Raw genomic sequence first — 23,360 nt, 5'->3', positions numbered from 1 at the left:
CTGCTACTACTGTGTGGTGTAATGTGTAAAGACACTCCTACTTCAGTGTTGCGTAACGTGTAAGGGGAACTGCTACTACTGTGTGATGTACCATGTAAGGGGCACTGCTACTACTGTGTGGCGTAATGTGTAAAGAAACTACTACTGTTTGATGTAACAAGAATCGGGGGTACTATTGTGTGGTCACAACCCTTTCCCATGAGGCCACGTCTGCTTTTGGTGCTGTCACTATTTAAAATATAGAGGGAGGGGGGGGGGGGGGGGGCACTAATGCTATTTCTGGCACAGGACACCAAAATGTCTAGTAACGGCTCTGCCTGTCAGTTATTACTTTGTACTGGAAATGTATAGATTCTACACATAAACTTGGATACCAGGATTATTGGATTTTTAAATACAGACATGTACATTGTTTCTTGCTAAATGAAAATTTTTGTCATCATTTGTTTCTGCTATTCTATCTATATTAATGTCATTTATTCTGTCGAAGGATTTGCAAACAATAAATGTTCAGTATGTGTTATGTCAGTATGTCTTCAGTATGTGTCATATCACTATTTTTTTTTTTTATACCAGGTAAGTATTGGCTAAATAAAATCTCTTCTATACAAGCCTCAAACCCTACAATGTCTTGAGGAATACATGGGTTTCTATATAGTGCCAAATGTAATAGTGTGACAGTTTCAGAAAGTGAGAGATTTGGTAAGGTTTTTCAGGTTTACATTGCAAAACCAGGTTGATATTGCTGTGTAAATGATTGCCACTTTACAAAAAAAACTGCAAAACTTTACCAAATCTCTCACTTTTTGAAACTCTCACTCTATTACATTTGGCCCAGAAACCTTTTGGACCTATGCCATTGTAGAAGCAGTGAGTAAAATGGTCACAAAGTTTGTGCATTTTGGACAATTGTTGATTGTACCCTTTGAATAGCAGAAGGTATATTATATGCCTGGTGGGATTTAAACTCCAGGGTTGCGACAGAGACAGGCACAATGCAGTGAGGTTTTATGGGTGTGACTTTTTATTAGTTGCCGGGTAGAAGTTTGATCCTAATAGATTAATTATGGGCAGTATTTGGGGGGTGGCAGTTAGGTTTTATAAATCCTATTTGCCGGTGCTCAGACGTGTTTTTCTTCAGGAATTTCACACCCCCACTCACTTTCATTTTTGTTGGCTTCATATTTAGGTGGACGTGAAAAATTGGCAGCAATGGGCATTTTGCTGTGACTCTTGATATGCTTTCCACACGAATACATTAAGCTGATTAAGTGGATTTTTCCCCATTGGGCTCAGCAGCACCACCCAACCAGGTGGGCCTGCTGTGCCATTGAGGAAGGAGGTTTGGAAACCTTGACTACTTGTTGATCAGTTTGCAGTTGGATCCCATCTCTTTGAATTTATTTGGGCAAATGGCAATGCCATAAATCGGTCAGCATCGATTATTGTCATATTTACCCCATGCTATTTATTTTAAGTACTACACCTGAAATAATAAAGGTTGAGTATCCCATTTCCAAATATTCCGAAATACGGAATATTCCGAAATACGGATTTTTTTGAGTGAGAGTGAGAAAGTGAAGCCTTTGTTTTCTGATGGCTCAATGTACACAAACTTTGTTTAATACACAAAGTTATTAAAAATATTGCATTAAATGACCTTCAGGCTGTGTGTATAAGGTGTAGATGAAACATAAATGATTTGTGTGAATGTACACACACTTTATTTAATGCACAAAGTTATTAAAATATTGGCTAAATTTACTTTCAGGCTGTGTGTATAATGTGTATATGAAACATAAATGTATATTGTGCTTAGACTTGGGTCTTATCGCCATGATATCTCATTATGGTATGCAATTATTCCAAAATACGGAAAAATCTGATATCCAAAATACTTCTGGTCCCAAACATTTTGGATAAGGGATACTCAACCTGTATTGTATTTCTAACAATGATTCTTACTTTTTTCTAAAAAGAACATGGAAATAATTTTTCTCCTAACAGCTACCCTCAAGATGAGCCCTAAAAACTGTGCATGGAAAACTTACCCTCTGTCTAATCCCAAATTTATTTATTTCTAAATATATAAAATGTTCTTTATTTTATTATTTTGGCCTATAAAAATGTATCGTTTTGGAAAAGATTTTTGTAATACTAAAACAATGCAATTACAATATCACAAAGGAATTTTGGTCTTTATTTTATTTCAGCGAATCCGTGCAATGTTAGTTTAGTAATGAAATAACACTTTATAATATACAATGTATTAAGTACTCTTATTTGTCGGTAATTAGTATTGGTATAATGAACATGAATCGCAAATCATACAGAATTACATTGGTGATTCGAATAAAGAAAACTCTGCAGCCGAGTTGTCTGAATTTAGTGCCTCTCATTCCCATTTTGTACCTAATTAGGATATTTCAGATATTTTTTTTTTAATTGCAGAATGGTCTTCTTCAAACATTATTCTAAATAATGAAATTTCGAACAGGACTATAAAAATACACGTACACAATTAAAACTTTGAAATGCCAGACCGTGGCCATTAAGCTGATTAACGGCTACGAAGGAGACCTTGATCACTTCTGTAAAAGTTTTGAAATCCAAACGTTGGAAATAATAAAGGGTGAAATGCTCCATCATTAACTTCTATTTAAATTACAAAATTGTAATATCTCATATGCAACCTATTTGACCTTGATAAAATCAGGTCTTCTCTTCTGTAACTCCACTCCATCAAAAGACTAAAGACGTACTCAAAAGTGTCTATTTTTATCAATCTAGCAATATGAGTTTAATTAAAGGATAATTCCACCATAAAGAGAAAAATTAGATCACTGTGGTCAGACTAGTCCCTCTGCATGCTCTAGGTCAAGAATGGTGACTGTCCTACCAAGGCAGGTCTTGAAACCAACAGAAGTATTTCTGCAGCGGGGTACACTGGTATTACACAGCGAATAGCATCGGGGTGTAGAGTTGGATCTTGATCCAAGGCACCAACAGGCTAAAGCTTTGACTGTTCCCAGGAGCACTGCACCGCCTCCTCTATAGCCCCGCCTCCAGGCACTGGAGCTCAGTTTGTAAGTTGGTGCCTGCAGTGCAGGCAGCTAACAGGTGGGGCTGCACTAGGCAGCCCTGATAAGAGCTTTTTAAGAAGAAAGAAGACTTCAAGGGCCGCAGCACAGGCATGTCAGGTTGACATTCTGTGCTGCGGCTCCATAACCTCCCCCAGCGGCGCTGCATACTCCCACGTCCTGGTTGCCGGGTACTTGCAGCGGAGGTGCTCCGGTCATCAGGCACACATCACCGCTGCTGCTCTCCTGGATCGTGTGGCCGCACTTCAGGGAGGAGTTAAGGGTCCCCCAGTAGGGACCCGCCGAAATCCTGATCCGGTCGTGGTCCCAGGAAATGGACCGCGCTGCTGGTGTGGACACTGTGGCCGTGCAGGGACCCCACTATATCCACCAGGGCAGGAAGCACAGGTCAGATTTACAAAAATCTGTTTATTATAGGCTCCATAGTACCCGGTGGTGAAGTTCAGCAGAGGGGATAAGGCGCTGACGTGTAGCCCCTCCCCCAGCTCCAGGCGCCATCTATAGCAGGTGTTCCCGACCTGGAGCTGCATCTCTCTCTCCCTCACTCCCTGTCAGCGTTTGGGCGCCATTTCACAGAGCTGCACTGATCCTGGGACTGCTGGGCAATGTCTCCTCTGTAAAGCCACCTGTTTCATCAGCGCTGTGCATTTACAGGACACTTAAGTATTCTACATGTTGTTTAGACTGCGTTAGTTAAGAACAAGTGCACTACTATATGAATATTTAGTGCAAGTATTCTGTGATATACATCCAGTGTTTACTGTGCATTGTTATATCTGTATACATACATATCTCTATGTAGTATTACTAGTCCAGTGCAGTCTTATTGTTTATATGTAATAATTTCTGCATTGTACAGTACCTGTGACTGTGTGTGCCTATAGCTGCTGTGTGGGTTCTATTCTGTGTATCACACATATTGCTATCACTATATTCTGTACCCTGGAGAACTAAGTGCGTCAGGGTCTCATATACCATATAGTGTTACACAGGATATACTGTTTTGTATTTTTTACTGTGTGTTTCAGTCACCTCATACCACCTCTGTTTGTGCTCTGCAATTGCAGTCACATATCTTAGGGTTTTTTGTCAGGTATTGTGTTTGTCTGGCTATATTGTACTGATACGCCCTAAGGCTACATTCCCAGTAATGTCTGCTGCACAGGGTGGGAAATCTACAGACGCTCTTGCTCATGCAGTGCTGGCGACACGGATTTACCTGAGGAAATGATTTCTGTTGAGGGTCCAGGTACTGGGTGTTCTGCACTCCCTAGTCAGCCCGATGCACCTGTGGCAGATCCACCATGGGCTGCATTTTCGAATATGCTGAGTACGCTTGTAACAAGACTTACGCCCCTGTGGGACCTCCTGTGTCATTACAGCCACATATTGTCCTTTAATCCACCATGGGCGGATACTCTGTTAACCCAGTTACAGCAATTAAATCAGTCCTTGGTTAAACAAAAACCTAACCCTCACCCTACTGGAACCAAAGGGTCATCTAAGCTGGCCATTTCTTCCTCACAATCCACTAATATTTCGAATGATTCTTCCGATTCGGATGGGGAATATACTGATCCATCCGATGTTGATACCGCTGCTTCTGATGAATATTCTACAACACAGGTTGATGTTCCTGACCTAGTGGAGGCTATCAAGCTAATTCATCAGATTGATGATGAGACTCACCCTCCTGATACATCGAACAAACCTGATAAGTTCAAACCTCAGAAGGTTACTAAATTAGTCTTACCACATTCTGACCATTTAATTGACATACGTCAGGAATCCTGGTCTTCTCCAGGAAATACATTTTCCCTGTCTAAAAAGATGCTAGCTCGTTATCCTATCTCTGCGGCATTGAGTAACAAGTGGGAAACTCCGCCACCAGTGGACTCACATGTAGCCCGTCTTATGGTGTCATCTACTCTGCCTCTCACCACCATCACCTCTTTGAAGGAACCGACGGATAAGCGTGTGGAGGGTTGCTTGAAGTCTATTTACACTCTTACAGGTGCTGTACATAGACCCACTACTGCAACCTCTTGGGCTGCAAAAGGCATTGAAGCATGGGTTCAAGCAATTGAGGAAGAGCTACCTCTGAATTTTCTGACACTGCCAGACAATATCTGACCTATATTACCACGGCCTCCCACTATATTCAGGAGGCGTCCTCTGATGCAGGCGTTATGGCGGCCAAGGCATCTACTACATCTATCCTGGCTCACAGGATTCTGTGGTTACGGTCCTGGTCGGTGGATCTGGACTCTAAGAAGACCTTGGAGGTGCTCCCTTTTAAGGGAGATATACTGTTTGGAGATGATCTGAACAAGATTGTGACCGACTTGGCATCAGCCAAGACTGCGTTTCTCCCAAGTTCTAATCCTTCAGTTCCGAAGGCTAAGAGTACTACTTTTCGTTCCTTTCGGCCTACAGGTAAAGCAAAGGGTCAGACGTACCCGAGACAGGCTCACATTTCCAAATCCTCTAAGCCCAAACCCAAACGTTCTTGGGCCGGCCGTCAGCCTACTTCCAAACAGGACAAGCTTGCTGCATGACGGGGCGGGCCCCCCATTAGGGGACCCCAGGGTGGAAGGCTGACTTCTGCAGTTCACCCAGGCATGGTTAAAGAATACTTCAGACGCTTGCGTGCACGAAGTGGTCTCTTACAAGTACGCAATCTCTTTCAAGAGACGTCCCCCTCGCCAACTTTGCTCAATGGTTATCCCTTCGGATTCGTTAAAAGCACAAACTCTACGTTTGGTTGTCTAATGCCTCCTGGATACAGGAGTGATAGTGCCGGTGCCTCTGTCTCAGAGAGGCAGGGGATACTATTCGACGCTGTTTCTAGTTCCGAAGCCAAATGGATCCTTCCGGCCTATACTCAACCTCAAATCTTTGAACAAATTTGTGAGGGTATCCAAATTCCGTATGGAAACTCTGCATTTTATTGTACTGGCTTTGAAACCCAAGGACTATATGGTATCCCTGGACATACAGGATGCTTACCTACACATACCTATTGCCATGTCGCATCAGCAATATCTTCGGTTTGCTATTGGCAACCTTCATTATCAGTTCCAAGCCTTGCCTTTCGGACTGACCATGGCTCCTCGGATCTTTACCAAGGTCATGGCAGTCATGACGGCCCTTCTCCGCCGTCAGGGTATCGGGATCCTGCCGTATCTGGATGACTTGTTGATCCTGGCGAACTCCCCAGAGGTTCTCCTCCGTCATCTGGAACTGATGGTCCAATTCCTACAAGCCCACGGGTGGCTCCTCAACTGGAAGAAATCCTCACTGGTCCCTGCTCAGAGCATGGTGCACCTGGGGGCATTACTGGACACACACAACCAACATTTGTTCTTGTCTCCAGAGAAGGTCCTGAAACTTCAGGACAGAATCAGATGGTTCCTCTCTCACCAAAGAGTGTCGATATACTTGGCGATGTAAGTACTAGGCCTCATGGTGTCGGCTTTTGACATGGTAGAGTACGCTCAATTTCATTCCCACCCTCTGCAGAGGTTATCCTTTCCAAGTGGGACAGCCTGCCTCACCGGATCAGGTCTCAAATGATCTCCTTGACTCCGGAGGTTCGTCTGTCACTGAGTTGCTGGCTGCAGGACCAACAATTGAGCAGGGGTCGTCCCTTCTGGATCTACAACTGGGTCCTCCTAACGACGGATGCCAGTCTGCGGGATTGGGGCGCGGTGTTGGAGCAACATTCTCTCCAGGGTCGGTGGATCAGGGAGGAATCTCTCTTCCCGATAAACATTCTGGAATTGCGGGCAGTGTCCAATGCATTGACACTGGTCCTGCCTTTCGTACAGAACAGGCCTGTTCAAGTACAATCAGACAACGTCCCCACAGTGGTGTACATAAATCATCAAGGCGGCACTCGAAGCCGCATGGCAATGATGGAAGTGTCAAAAATAATTCGGAACGCCATCTGCCAGCAATATCGGCACTGTTCATTTCGGGAGTCCTTAACTGGGAAGCGGACTTCCTCAGTCATCAGGACATGCACGCCGGAGAGTGGAATCTTTCAACTCCTAGTGGACAAGTGGGACCTACCAGATGTAGACCTGACGGCGTCTCGACACAATCACAAGGTTCCGGTCTTCGGAGCAAGGACAAGGGATCCTCAAGTAGCGTTCATGGATGCACTGGCAATTCCATGGAACTTTCGGCTGCCATACGTGTTCCCTCCAGTGTCACTCCTGCCCAGGGTAATACGGAAGTTCAAGCAAGAAGGAGGAATACTACTTCTAGTCGCTCCAGCATGGCCCAGACGGCATTGGTTCTCAGACCTGCAGGGTCTCTCGATCGAGCGTCCTCTTCTACTTCCTCAATGCCCAGACCTCCTCGTTCAGGGCCCTTGTGTTTACCATGACCTGGCAAGACTGGCTTTGACGGCGTGGCTCTTGAAGCTTCACTCCTGAGGGCCAAAGCATTTTGAGGCAGTTATTCAAACTATCTTGAAGGCCTGCAAACTGGCTTCTGCACGGATTTATTATAGGGTCTGGAACTCTTACTTCACATGGTGTGCTGCTAAGAATTACGATGCATACAAGTTTAGTACTTCCAGACTTCTGGCTTTTTTGCAACAAGGCCTGGATTTAGGACTTCGCCTGGCCTCCCTCAAGGTTCATATTTCTGCCTTGTCGGTGTGGTTTCAGCATAAAATTGTATCTATTCCTGACGTTTATACATTTACTCAGGGCGTTCTATGGATTCAGCCTCCCTATGTACCTCCTGTGGCTCCATGGGATCTGTCTGTTGTTCTTAATGCCCTTCAAGAGTCATGCCTTACGCTTAAGGTCATTTTTCTGTTGGGTATTGCCTCTGCTAGGAGGGTGTCAGACTTAGGCGCTTTGTCCTGTCGTCCACCCTTTCTGATTTTTCACCGTGACCGGGTAGTTCTTAGAACTTGCCCTGGTTATCTACCTAAGGTGTTGTCATCCATCCACCTTAACCAAGAGATTGTGGTTCCGGCCTTTCTCTCTCCTGGTTTGTCTTCCAAAGAACGGTCTTTGAATGTGGTACAGGCTCTCCGTTTTTATGTGGAAAGGACTGCCTCTTTCAGGAGGTCAGATTGCCTTTTTGTACAGTTTGGTTTTCAGAAACGTGGCTGGCATGCGAATAAGCAAACCTTGGCCAGATGGATTAGAATGGTGATTGCACAAGCTTATGCTCAGGCTGGGCTCCCGACTCCTGCTGCTATTAAGGCCCATTCTACTCGGTCTGTTGGACCTTCTTGGGCAGCCTGCTGTGGTGCGTCCGCTAAACAATTGTGCAAGGCGGCTACGTGGTCCTCAGTGAACACGTTCATCAGGTTCTATGCCTTTGATACTAACGCCTCCCAGGATGCTTCCTTTGGACGCCGGGTTCTTGTGCCCACTACAGTGCGTCCCCTCCCATGAGGAGCTTTAGGACATCTCTGAAGTTATTCCCTGTGGAGTACCAGTGTACCCCGATGCAGAAAAGGAGATTTATGGTAAGACTTACCATAGTTAAATCTCTTTCTACGAGGTACACTGGATTCCACAGGGAATAACATCGGTGTGCTAGCAATTATAAGGAGACTGTGCATGTGCTGCAATCTCAATGCACATGCGCCAAGGTGCCATTGCAATCTCACACGCAATGAGGATTTCATGGAGAAGCGACCATTTGTAAGTGTTAAAGGGGAGTTACGCAGGTGTGCCATGGCCGTTTTTGGGTTGTGTATCTGCCGTCAACTGGAGGCTCGTACATGCAAAAACATGGTGCCTGCATCGCTACTGCCATGTCAGGTCTGCGCAGCCATCAGGCATATCCTTAACCTCTAAGTTCCACATGTTTGTATATAGGCCAGTGGTTCCCAAACTTTTTAGAATCACGGTGCCCAAGAGCATCAGAATTTTTTTTACTTGTATGGGGACAGGATTTGCTTCTGTTTGTCCACTTATTTTATGATTGGCAGCCACCAGCACTGGTTTTGACTATTACGTTGACCATAAATAATTTGAGTTGGTCCTGGACCCCAATACAAGGCACCCCTGCACATGTTCCGAGGCACCCCAGGGTGCCACGGCACAGTTTGAGAACCACTGGTATAGGCTGTGAATGTGTATGCAGTGGCAAATGAGTTTCGATGGCTGTGGCCTCTTTTCATTTTTGAACGGCAGCTTCACTTGCTAACATTAGCAGTTCCATAGTCCTAAAACTCGCACTTGCATTTGAATACACACATGAATTAGGCCCAGTGTCAGGTATGTGCATTTTATAAATTTCATGTAGCAGCTGATAAAAAGTGAAGCTGGAACAGCTGCAGCGGAAAGCCTGAGCTTTGCCTTACTGATAGATCTTTGTTTTCTGTAGCTTACATATTCCTAATTCCCTGCTCCTAACATTCTACGCCTGTTAATGATCCGTGCCTAAGATAGCCATGAGCAGCCCATTTATTTATACTCTTTCTTTCAATAATTCCACTCAAGGCTTAGGCAGAGGTTTCTACACCAATTAGTCTTTATTTGCTATCAATATTCCATATTTGTAATATCCACTGAAGTCCCACGCTACGCATTTTCCCAAGACTACCTAAGGTTCTATATGAGGATTTTCTGTTGTTGTGTTCCTGTCTGTATTCACAATAAACCAGCATTATTACACTATGATTTTTTATTCTATATAATCTAATCAGTGCTGAATGTGGGGCCACTTCATTTTTACAGTGAACTTTCCACTTTGGACACAGCGGAAGTCAGCACTGGGGCCGAGTATGGAATCCCAGCTCCGGAAGAGCAGCATTATCAGCAGAGATGTATCTCTGATTGACGTTGGGATGGCGCATCGGGTACTAATGCCAGGGCAGATGCGGCGGCAGTTTAAACTTGGCGCTGGGTGTGAGCCAATAGTGACTTGCAGAATGACGGCCAATCAAAAGAAGAGACAGCCTTTTGAATTTGGTGCTGGCATATTGCGGAGCATGGGCCGGCAACCAATCAGAAGCAGGAGAGGGGAGTAAGAGGGTTAAGTAGGATGAAGTGGGGAGGGGGCATTCGATTCATATTTCCGTTTCCCCACTTTGAGCACTGTATGTAATACTATATTTTTGGGTTGATTAACCATAAGAAAAGCTTGCATATGTTTCATTTTTAGATGATAACATTTGGGCTTAAACAACTATGACTTCCTGCAGTGATTGACTACATGTAATACATCTGAGCCAACCGATAATGTGAACAGATTGTCTAGAATCCTTACTTAACCTTTCATATGGCACTGTTAATGTGTAGGTTGGTTGTCAGATAATGTACAGAGTGTAAACATGCCACCCAATGCAAGAATTACATAGGCTGTATAAAAAAAATCACATCAAAAATAGGATGTGAAAGAAGCAGAACTGGCATCTACTTAGTGATAACGGGTTCAGCTTTGGAGAAATGGACAATATAAGAATGGACAGTAATGCAATTATTTTCCTTGATTTAAGTGGAAGCAACTAAGAAACTAGTGGTCAGATGGCTAAAATACTGATACTGAGGTGAACATTGTAGCATTATACAGAGTTCTTATGTTTTTCAAAGGTTATACGTTTCCAGTTGTCTTGATTTACTGTATGTGTCCACTTGTCTGTGATGAGTTCTCATCAGTGAGCCTATCTCAACGCTGCTAGGAGATAGAGCAATGCGCTGTTTCTGCCTCCGACAGCGTCACAGTGGTCACTGACCCCAGATCAGAGCTGGATTTAGGCTTTGGAGGGCCTGGGGCGATAAAGACAGGGGGCCTTCAAAGGGCAACATTTGGAAAAGAGGGATCAGGTCCTTATACCCAAGCCGTGGGCATATACACGAAAAGGGCACATGCCTGCACATTGTGTCCCAAGTTCTTTTCACACTGGAGGCATGCATATTGCTTCCCCAGCTGCTGGGCTGCCCTCCTTACCTGTACTCTAGCCCACGGGTGAGACATTGCCAGAAAAACAGGACTGTTAGGGAGTATGCAAGCAGTAGTCACACACATATACACATGTCACACACATACAAACACTTAATATGCACATACATAATGTATATGCAGACACACACACACACACACACACACACACACACACACACACACACACACAGTCACAGTCACACACACATATAGTCACACACATACATACTGTCACACACATACACACAAAAAGGAACATGCAGTCACACACGTACATACAGTCATACCCTTATACATATGTATAGATACGGACAGACAATATAATCTCCCCCCTGCCTCTTACCTTACACTTTGGGGGTCATTCCGAGTTGATCGCACGTAGCAACTTTTTGCTGCCCGTGCGATCAACTAGACACTGCCTATGGGGGAGTGTATTTCTGCATAGCAGGGATGCGATGCGAACGCTTGTGCAGCTCTGCTATGCAAAAAAAGTTTTGTGTAAAAGAAGACCAGGGTATGAGTTACTTACGCACGTTACCCTGTGCGCTCGATCCAGCAATACAGGTCCCGAAATTGACGTCAGACATCCGCCCTCCAAACGTCTGGACACGCCTGCGTTGGACTCACCACTCCCTGAAAACAGTGAGTTGCCCGGTTCCGCCTTCCTCTGGTCAATCTTCTTGCGGTCGCCGCAGCGACCGCTTCTTCATTTGCGGCGTCGCTGCTTGGCGATGGGCGTCGCCAGGCAACGACGCGCCTGTGCAATGCGGCCACCGCGCATGCGCAGTTCTGACCCAATCGCACGGCTGCGAGGAAGTGCAACATGCGATCGGGTCGGAATGACCCCCTATATTGTCTGCAGCTGCTCCTTCCCTCCTCTCTCCCATGTTGCTACCACTGCCCATACTTTTGAAAACTAGTTCAGGGAGATTATCACACGGCTTGCTGTTGAAGGGGTGTGCCATGCTCTGCCCAAAGAGCGTGTCTGTTGACAGTCACGGGTCTTTTTAGCATATTTTGCTGGTCGCTTCTGTGATTTTATGGTAATGCTATTAAAAGCCCTCTGGTGCACAAATGTGCTTCTGAATTTTCCCGAAGTAAACTAGAAACATGCAATAGACGTCAGTATTTCATTTATGTCAAATTATAGGTTTCTTACATAAAAAACTGATAAAAATTAATAAACACATAGTTGCCTACCCTCCTGCATTCTGCAGGAGACTCCCTGAAAGAACAGCAATCTCCCTGACTCCCTGGACAGGCCAGCAATCTTCCTGATTACACCTTCTCATACACATTCTCAGCCTATACGCAATACGGGGAACATCAAGGCTAAGGGTTGGTCAATGGCTACACATACTGGCCACTGCAGTAGCGGCTCAGATGCCAAGTTTTTGCAAGTACAAGCTTGCAGCGGTCAGCAGACACGCCCCCCGAAAACGGCCATGACATACCTGCGTATTTCCAACCACTCCACGTAAACACCCAGTTAACACCTCCAAGTAGTTACTTCCGGGCGATCACTTTTCCATGAAATCCTCATTGCGAGCGAGATCGCAGAGGCACCTTGGCGCATTCACAGTCTGCTGGCAGTCGCTCCATTGTGTGATAATTGCCAAATGCGTACAAGCATTAATTAGGCCCACAGTTCAGTATAAAGTTTCTTTGCTAATAAGTGTCCAGAGTGGTTGGTTATCATAGCCTAAGGGTAAACCCCTTCCTTGTCCAGTTATTTAAATGTTACAAAGAACTGCAAAGGCGTCTTATAGTTATTATTATTATTTATTACCAGTTATTTATATAGCACCCACGTATTCCGCAGCGCTGTACAGAGAGAATATTAGGCCATTCAGTCCCTGCCCCAGTGGAGCTTACAATCTATATTCCCTACCACATGTACACGCACACACCTTTACGCTAGGGTTAATTTTTGTTGGGATCCAGTTAACCTACCAGTATATTTTTGAATTGTGGGTGGAAAACGGAGAACCTGGAGGAAACCCACGCAAGTACGGGGAGAATATACAAACTCCACACAATTAGAGCCATGGCGGGAATCGAACCCATGACCTCGGTGCTGTGAGCCAGTAATGCTAACCATTACACCATCCGTACTGCCCCACTGTTATTACAGTAGGTTTTATGAAACTGCCCTTTCCATTTCTTCTGTGAGCAGTGTATAAGCCGGTGTTGGTACTTTCACTGGCCAAAGTCACGACGCAACCGTGTCATTTTGCAAAACTCCGCCCCCCCCCAAGCGGAGTACTATGGGCAGGAGGAAAGGGAACAGGATATCAGTGTTGGCAATAAGTATGGATCCCAGAGCATGAAACCCCCTGGAAAACGAGCATGACACCCAGCGCATGAAACCCCTTGCAACGAGCAGGTAATTTAAAAGTAATTAGAAGCTTTATTATAGGGCATAATGTATTATGAGCATTGCAGTGTATGGCATAATATTATGCAAAGGGCATTACTGTTAATATGGTGGAACATCTATTTTTTCCTGTGGTGGCCGAGGTCTGTTGTTGCAGGTTCAAAAAGTAGTCTTTTCCTGCGAGGCCACGCCCATCTTCCATGTAAAATAGTTTTTATTATGTCTATGGTGGGGTGGGTGCATTTTTAAAATGTCTATGGGGGGGGGGGGTGCATTTTTTCAATGCTCGCACTGGGAGCCAAATTATCTACATATCCTACTACACTTACCTAGTGAGGGCTTCTCCTCTCGGCTGCCATGCCTCCACTATCAGCAGGTGGAGCCGTTGGGGGTGGCTCTTGCCCGCCCTGCACATGACAAAGGAATGACAGCCATCCATGATTATTATATAAATTCTTATTTGAAAATGTATTTAAAAGGCATAGGAGGAGATGTATAAAACCGTAGAGGGGGAGATTAATCAAAGCTTGAACAGAGATAAAGTAGAGAGAGATAAAAGGACCTATCTGGGTGTCCCCCCAATAATTAGTGTATCCAACTCGTTGTGAGTAGCAGTGGTGGATACAAAATCATGGGAGCAATTCAGCATTGCTCCAGCGCGGAGAGAGCTGATCCGATCAGCTGTCCCTGCAATTCCTAAAACTTAGCACTGTTGAGTCTGACTAGGGTTCACACATGCGCACAAAACCTATAGGACTCCTTGCTCTCTCCACTTTATCTCTCTCCAAGTGACGTGCGGTGAGGTCAATGGCTGGGGAGGCACTGGCTTCTCCAGTACATCCCCAGTAGCACAAGAACACAAACCTCAGCTCACTTTGTAGGAACAGCAGATACATTACAGTACATAGGGGGGCTGGTACAGCAGCCATTGTGTATATACTGTATATATTGTAATTACAGGACAGACCCCAAAGTACCCAGACAGCAGCCAGAGCCGGCTCCAAGTCTACTAGCACACTGAGCCTTCGGTGCACACACTACTATGAAAGAGGACGTGGCATCGCAATTATATATTATGAAATCAAATTATAAATATATACCATATTATCACCCCGCTACACACACAATTGGCAGCCTTACACATAATACCCACAGCAGTGCTCCAGCAGTGGATCCGCTGTCCAATCATATCTGCCTTGCTGACAGGGATGTGCTTTGAGTGGGCTGAAAGCCCATCCCTGTCAGCGAGGCATTTATATAGGTGCCGCTTTTGTCACTGTTTTCAATGGGCTTTTACAGCCCAGTGCTTGGCCTGCCCTCCCGCTTTATCCCTATTCCCATTGTCCACGGGAGGCACTTAGTATCGGTGCCTCCCAAACTACTTTAATGCATTGCAAATATGTAGAATAATATAAAGAGGATACTTATGACACTGAATATGTGTCATAGGTATCTTCTTTGTATTATTGTAATCATTGATGACAGGAGAGGCACTGCCTCCCCTGACTGCATGTTCCTGCTCCAAGCATTACAAATATGGGATCTGCTTACTAAGAAAAATGCGAATTTAAGGGCATGAAGGAGAATTTCTCATTGGTACATTCATGTGATACTAAAATAATGTGAAAAGGGTGTAAAAACACAATTTTTCACTTTGTTTTAGTATAATTAATTTTGTTAAATATTTGCATTAGTCACATGTTCTGTACTAGCTGAATACCCGTGCTTCGCTATGGAATTTTAAGTATTTCCCTGCATATAACGTTAATTTTGAGGGGCTTCCTGGTAAACTACATTTTTAGTCTTTCCGTCAGGCTGGAGAATGGCCAGGCTGTCAGAGGAACAGACTCTGGAACAGACAACATACAACTGGCCATGGGAGAAGCAGCCACTCCTCAGATCCACACCAGCCACTTTCACACTCTGCCCCTGAGCTTTGTTAATGGTTATGGCGTAGCAGACCTTTACCGGGAACTGCAGCCGTTTGAACTGGAAATGGTAGTCTGATGGGATCAGAGGAATTCTCGGAATGAAGTCAGTTTCGACATGAATACATCCTATCAGTTAATAATGAATTCCTGACATTGCCAAAGGTCAAAGTGTGTCAGTGACTTCTAGCGAACTGATAGGCTTCATATTATGAATGGCTATTATAAAATGGCTTATTATAAAATGGCTGCTTCCAGTGTACGTAGGCGACAGGTGCAGTAATGGTGTGTTATGGTGCGGCCCCTCTCCTGTAGGCTGTGGAATATATTTTATCAGCTTTTGCAGTCAGTGAGCAGGTTTAGTCAGTGCAATGAAACTCTCCTTAAGCTTAGACATGACACAGTTATTATTTTTATACCAGGGTTAGGGAGGAGTTAGTTAGGGTAAGGCTGCAGGAGTAGAGGCCAGGGTTAGGGAGGAGTTAGTTAGGGTAAGGCTGCAGGAGTAGAGGCCAGGGTTAGGATAAGGCTGCAGGAGTAGAGGCCGGGGCTAGGGAGGAGTTAGTTAGGGTAAGGCTGCAGGAGTAGAGGCCAGGGCTAGGGAGGAGTTAGTTAGGGTAAGGCTGCAGGAGTAGAGGCCAGGGTTAGGAAAGAGTTAGTTAGGGTAAGGCTGCAGGAGTAGAGGCCAGGGTTAGGATAAGGCTGCAGGAGTAGAGGCCGGGGCTAGGGAGAAGTTAGTTAGGGTAAGGCAGCAGGAGTAGAGGCCAGGGTTAGGGAGGATTTAGTTAGGGTAAGGCTGCAGGAGTAGAGGCCGGGGCTAGGGAGAAGTTAGTTAGGGTAAGGCTGCAGGAGTAGAGGCCAGGGCTAGGGAGGAGTTAGTTAGGATAAGGCTGCAGGAGTAGAGGCCAGGGCTAGGGAGGAGTTAGTTAGGGTAAGGCTGCAGGAGTAGAGGCCAGGGTTAGGAAAGAGTTAGTTAGGGTAAGGCTGCAGGAGTAGAGGCCAGGGTTAGGATAAGGCTGCAGGAGTAGAGGCCGGGGCTAGGGAGAAGTTAGTTAGGGTAAGGCAGCAGGAGTAGAGGCCAGGGTTAGGGAGGATTTAGTTAGGGTAAGGCTGCAGGAGTAGAGGCCGGGGCTAGGGAGAAGTTAGTTAGGGTAAGGCAGCAGGAGTAGAGGCCGGGGCTAGGGAGAAGTTAGTTAGGGTAAGGCAGCAGGAGTAGAGGCCGGGGCTAGGGAGAAGTTAGTTAGGGTAAGGCAGCAGGAGTAGAGGCCAGGGTTACGGAGGATTTAGTGAGGGTAAGGCTGCAGGAGTAGAGGCCGGGGCTAGGGAGAAGTTAGTTAGGGTAAGGCAGCAGGAGTAGAGGCCAGGGTTACGGAGGATTTAGTGAGGGTAAGGCTGCAGGAGTAGAGGCCGGGGCTAGGGAGAAGTTAGTTAGGGTAAGGCAGCAGGAGTAGAGGCCAGGGTTACGGAGGATTTAGTGAGGGTAAGGCTGCAGGAGTAGAGGCCGGGGCTAGGGAGAAGTTAGTTAGGGTAAGGCAGCAGGAGTAGAGGCCAGGGTTACGGAGGATTTAGTGAGGGTAAGGCTGCAGGAGTAGAGGCCAGGGTTAGGGAGGATTTAGTGAGGGTAAGGCTGCAGGAGTAGAGGCCAGGGTTAGGGAGAAGGTTAGGGTAAGGCAGCGGCAGTGCAGGTGCTTAGATAGATATTACAGTGACAGTAGGGAGGGTGACAGCCCAGCCTCACACACAGGACACCATAGGGAGCAGGGACCACACTGTGGCCGGAGGCTGCAAACACCCTATATGTATCCCATAGACAGTCACTAGGGATGGTGCCACACTCAGGATACGGGACATGTACTTCTAGACTGGTGGCCGGCAGGACAGTGTGACCAGAGCACCATGCTGTGGAGGAACTACAAGTACCAGCATGCACAGGCTGGCCGGGGAGGACACAGACCTCAGTGATCTCCGGGACACCCCGTCAGTGGCTCCTCCTGGCCACGGTGATATTCCCCGCTAGATGCCGCCACCGCTGGAGGGAAGCGAGGATGACAGACCACCACGTTCCCCACTGACTCCCCGGTACCGGTCACACAGACAGGGCAGCAGCGCTGGTGGAACTGGCACCACTCACATCCGGGACACACAGCTCTGCCGCTGCTGATTGGCCAGAATGCTGGTGACGTAGACAGGAGGGAGGAGCCTGTGATTACGGCTGTAGGTGGGGCAACTGACTACCGGGCAGCATCATACAGAGCAGTGTGACATCACAGGGCGCTGGTGTTTGCAGCGAGACGGCATAGCGGTGTGTTGCAGCGACTGGACGGGACGCTGCGGTACTGTGTGTAACTATACTGTCAGTGCGGCCAGTCATTGCTGTGCCTTACTGTATATTACTCTATGTAGCTGCTTAGTGCTGTATATAGCCGGTGGCTCTAACACTGTGTGCGGGAACTCCCTAGGGAACCTGCAGGGGTGCCTGGGTCCAGGACCAAGTCACATTATATCTGAATACCTCCCAACACAATGCTCTGCTTCTGAACTGTTCTCTTAATTTATGATTGCCAACACCTGTTTTGAACAGGTTAATGGATAAGAAAGGTGTTTCCACACAGGCAGTGGCGTAAGTTTACCCAGTTGCCCGGAGGCAAGAAAAATATTGGTGCCCCCTCCCCCCCTATATATCATCCGTGAGCCAATAAGATGCCGTTTTGAGATCCATGTAACACTGCGTAAAACCGAACCCGCTCATCTCTAATTCTAACTATATGAAGCTACTATAAAAACCATTGCAACTAGGCAGATCTATGTAGGGGTGCAGCCACACACTACATAGATCTGTTCAGTCACTCACAATGCTGATTATTTCTCTGACAATTAATTTGCAAGTGTCATATCCAGGATTAGAACCCACAACCTTTTACACTGGTAGCATGCACCTTACTGATGGAGATATCTGCTCTTGCATAGTAAGTATGAGAATTCTAACTATATGAAGTTACGTGTCATTGTCAGAGAAATAACTTCGTATAGTTAGAATTCTCATGTTTCCTTTATAGGAGCAAATAGCTTCATCAGTAAGGTGTCTGCTTCCAGTATATCTATAATAAAGAGGGTGTGATTTGTAAGGTGCAGTGACTAGTGGGGAAGTCGGCTACAGAAGAGATACCGGCTGCTGTCAATTAACTTAATTGATTAATGTCGCTGAACACATGGAACAGGAGGAGAGGTGCCCCCCTTCAAAGCAGGAGCCCGGCGGCAGATGACTCTGTTGCCTCCCAGAGTTCTGCCTCTGCACACAGGTGATGGCAATCATACATTAAGAGGGAAGTCCAAGAGCAGAGCATTGTGTCCCCCCTGGAGAGGACCATGTTGGGAGGTATGTATCTGACCAATGTAATAGGGAAAGCCAGTGCTGGTGGCTGCCAGTCATATAATATGTGTCCTGCCTCTCACCCCATCACTCCCCCTGAGGGTGACATAGACACAATATAATATCTCTTTCTAATGTCTCAGTAAGAAACGTTTGGCCTCGGGGTCCCCGTGAGAGACGGTCTGATGCTCTTGGTGCCGTCTTTCCACACAGTTTGGGAACCACTGGTATATAACTATATTACTGTATAACTACACTGTTCCTGTATGGCCAGATAGTAGTGCTGGTTATTACTATGCCTGTATGTATATATTACTTCATATGACAAGATATAGCTGTGTAATACGAGATGGTATCAGGATGCCGGTGGTCGGAATACCGATATGCAGGATCCCAATACCTGGAAGGTAATCCTCCTGTTCTCCCCCTCTAACCCTCACCCTCAATTCCTGCTCCCTGACCTAACACCCATCCCCCCCTACAACACACACACACACACACACACACACACACACACACACACACACACACACACACACACACACACACACACACACACTAACACTATATATAACTGTATATAACTGCATATTTCTTAAGTAGATATCATAGTATGTAGTAGGGAGGCCTCCCCTAGACTTTTTTTTGGGTTGAATATTTTAAAATTATTTGGCCACCCTAGTATGTAGTATTTGGATTTGCCACCCTAGTATGTGGCTATATTACTGTATGTCACTGTATTCTACTATCTATTACTGTAACCTGCTGACCATTCTGATGTCACAGTGCGCTGGTCTGTACAAGGTAGGCTATAACCGCACATTACAGTCATTGGGTATGATGCCGTGCTACTGTATGTAACTATATTGTTTTCTTCTGACTATGTGTTACTGTATATTACTGTATATTGCTGTATGTAACTGTATATTACACCCTATGACTAGCTATTACTGTTTATTACTACATGTAACTGACTGTATACTACTTCCTATGACTAGATATTACTGTATATTACTACGTGTAACTGACTGTATACTACTTCCTATGACTAGATATTACTGTATATTACTACGTGTAACTGTATACTACTTCCTATGACTAGATATTACTGTATATTACTATGTGTAACTGACTGTATACTACTTCCTATGACTAGATATTACTGTATATTACTACATGTAACTGTATACTACTTCCTGTGACTAGATATTACTGTATATTACTATGTGTAACTGTATACTACTTCCTATGACTAGATATTACTGTATATTACTACATGTAACTGTATACTACTTCCTATGACTAGATATTACTGTATATTACTATGTGTAACTGTATACTACTTCCTATGACTAGATATTACTGTATGTTACTATGTGTAACTGACTGTATACTACTTCCTATGACTAGATATTACTGTATATTACTACATGTAACTGTATACTACTTCCTATGACTAGATATTACTGTATATTACTACATGTAACTGTATACTACCTCCTATGACTAGATATTACTGTATATTACTATGTGTAACTGTATACTACTGCCTATGACTAGATAGTGTATATTACTATGTGTAGCTGACTGTATACTGCTTCCTATTACTAGATATTACTGTATGTTACTATGTGTAACTGTATACTACTTCCTATTACTAGATATTACTGTATATTACTATGTGTAACTGTATACTGCTTACTATGACTAGATATTACTGTATATTACTATCTGTAACTGTATACTACTTCCTATTACTAGATATTAGAGATGAGCGGGTTCGGTTTCTCTGAATCCGAACCCGCCAGAACTTCATGTTTTTTTTCACGGGTCCGAGCGACTCGGATCTTCCCGCCTTGCTCGGTTAACCCGAGCGCGCCCGAACGTCATCATGACGCTGTCGGATTCTCGCGAGGCTCGGATTCTATCGCGAGACTCGGATTCTATATAAGGAGCCGCGCGTCGCCGCCATTTTCACACGTGCATTGAGATTGATAGGGAGAGGACGTGGCTGGCGTCCTCTCCGTTTAGAATAGATTAGAGAGACACTTGATTTACTAATTTTGGGGAGCATTAGGAGTACTCAGTACAGTGCAGAGTTTTGCTGATAGTGACCACCAGTTTTATTTATAATCCGTTCTCTGCCTGAAAAAAGCGATACACAGCACACAGTGACTCAGTCACAACACATACCATATCTGTGTGCACTGCTCAGGCTCAGGCCAGTGTGCTGCATCATCTATTATCTATATATAATATTATATATATCTGTCTGACTGCTCAGCTCACACAGCTTATAATTGTGGGGGAGACTGGGGAGCACTACTGCAGTGCCAGTTATAGGTTATAGCAGGAGCCAGGAGTACATAATATATTATATAGTGAGTGACCACCAGACACACAGTGCAGTTTATTTAATATATCCGTTCTCTGCCTGAAAAAAGCGATACACACAGTGACTCAGTCAGTCACATACCATATCTGTGTGCACTGCTCAGGCTCAGGCCAGTGTGCTGCATCATCTATATATATTATATATCTGTCTGACTGCTCAGCTCACACAGCTTATAATTGTGGGGGAGACTGGGGAGCACTACTGCAGTGCCAGTTATAGGTTATAGCAGGAGCCAGGAGTACATAATATTATATTAAAATTAAACAGTGCACACTTTTGCTGCAGGAGTGCCACTGCCAGTGTGACTAGTGACCAGTGACCTGACCACCAGTATATATAATATTAGTAGTATACTATCTCATTATCAACCAGTCTATATTAGCAGCAGACACAGTACAGTGCGGTAGTTCACGGCTGTGGCTACCTCTGTGTCGGCACTCGGCAGCCCGTCCATAATTGTATATACCACCTAACCGTGGTTTTTTTTTCTTTCTTTATACATACATACTAGTTACGAGTATACTATCTCTTTATCAACCAGTCTATATATTAGCAGCAGACACAGTACAGTGCGGTAGTTCACGGCTGTGGCTACCTCTGTGTCGGCACTCGGCAGCCCGTCCATAATTGTATATACCACCTAACCGTGGTTTTTTTTTCTTTCTTTATACATACATACTAGTTACGAGTATACTATCTCTTTATCAACCAGTCTATATATTAGCAGCAGACACAGTACAGTGCGGTAGTTCACGGCTGTGGCTACCTCTGTGTCGGAACTCGGCAGCCCGTCCATAATTGTATATACCACCTAACCGTGGTTTTTTTTTCTTTCTTTATACATACATACTAGTTACGAGTATACTATCTCTTTATCAACCAGTCTATATATTAGCAGCAGACACAGTACAGTGCGGTAGTTCACGGCTGTGGCTACCTCTGTGTCGGCACTCGGCAGCCCGTCCATAATTGTATATACCACCTAACCGTGGTTTTTTTTTCTTTCTTTATACATACATACTAGTTACGAGTATACTATCTCTTTATCAACCAGTCTATATATTAGCAGCAGACACAGTACAGTGCGGTAGTTCACGGCTGTGGCTACCTCTGTGTCGGCACTCGGCAGCCCGTCCATAATTGTATACTAGTATCCAATCCATCCATCTCCATTGTTTACCTGAGGTGCCTTTTAGTTGTGCCTATTAAAATATGGAGAACAAAAATGTTGAGGTTCCAAAATTAGGGAAAGATCAAGATCCACTTCCACCTCGTGCTGAAGCTGCTGCCACTAGTCATGGCCGAGACGATGAAATGCCAGCAACGTCGTCTGCCAAGGCCGATGCCCAATGTCATAGTACAGAGCATGTCAAATCCAAAACACCAAATATCAGTAAAAAAAGGACTCCAAAACCTAAAATAAAATTGTCGGAGGAGAAGCGTAAACTTGCCAATATGCCATTTACCACACGGAGTGGCAAGGAACAGCTGAGGCCCTGGCCTATGTTCATGGCTAGTGGTTCAGCTTCACATGAGGATGGAAGCACTCAGCCTCTCGCTAGAAAAATGAAAAGACTCAAGCTGGCAAAAGCAGCACAGCAAAGAACTGTGCATTCTTCGAAATCCCAAATCCACAAGGAGAGTCCAATTGTGTCGGTTGCGATGCCTGACCTTCCCAACACTGGACGTGAAGAGCATGCGCCTTCCACCATTTGCACGCCCCCTGCAAGTGCTGGAAGGAGCACCCGCAGTCCAGTTCCTGATAGTCAGATTGAAGATGTCAGTGTTGAAGTACACCAGGATGAGGAGGATATGGGTGTTGCTGGCGCTGGGGAGGAAATTGACCAGGAGGATTCTGATGGTGAGGTGGTTTGTTTAAGTCAGGCACCCGGGGAGACACCTGTTGTCCGTGGGAGGAATATGGCCGTTGACATGCCAGGTGAAAATACCAAAAAAATCAGCTCTTCGGTGTGGAGGTATTTCACCAGAAATGCGGACAACAGGTGTCAAGCCGTGTGTTCCCTTTGTCAAGCTGTAATAAGTAGGGGTAAGGACGTTAACCACCTTGGAACATCCTCCCTTATACGTCACCTGCAGCGCATTCATAATAAGTCAGTGACAAGTTCAAAAACTTTGGGTGACAGCGGAAGCAGTCCACTGACCAGTAAATCCCTTCCTCTTGTAACCAAGCTCACGCAAACCACCCCACCAACTCCCTCAGTGTCAATTTCCTCCTTCCCCAGGAATGCCAATAGTCCTGCAGGCC

General features: G+C 45.3%; 1 long non-coding RNA gene across 1 annotated transcript in view; it reads right to left on the bottom strand.

Annotated features, from left to right (window-relative positions):
• LOC134928812 (uncharacterized) overlaps nt 1–23,360 on the bottom strand; it is a 117,978-nt gene that overhangs the window by 7,670 nt on the left and 86,948 nt on the right. Inside the window, exon 2 of the long non-coding RNA XR_010178028.1 lies at nt 13,731–13,808. This is a non-coding gene — a long non-coding RNA (uncharacterized LOC134928812). The remainder of the gene's footprint in view (nt 1–13,730; nt 13,809–23,360) is intronic.

This window comes from Pseudophryne corroboree, chromosome 5, assembly GCF_028390025.1.
Source record: "Pseudophryne corroboree isolate aPseCor3 chromosome 5, aPseCor3.hap2, whole genome shotgun sequence".
NCBI classification, from domain to species: domain Eukaryota; kingdom Metazoa; phylum Chordata; class Amphibia; order Anura; family Myobatrachidae; genus Pseudophryne; species Pseudophryne corroboree.
The sequence above is the reverse complement of the archived record's forward strand: the minus strand, read 5'-3'. Positions and strand labels throughout refer to the sequence as shown.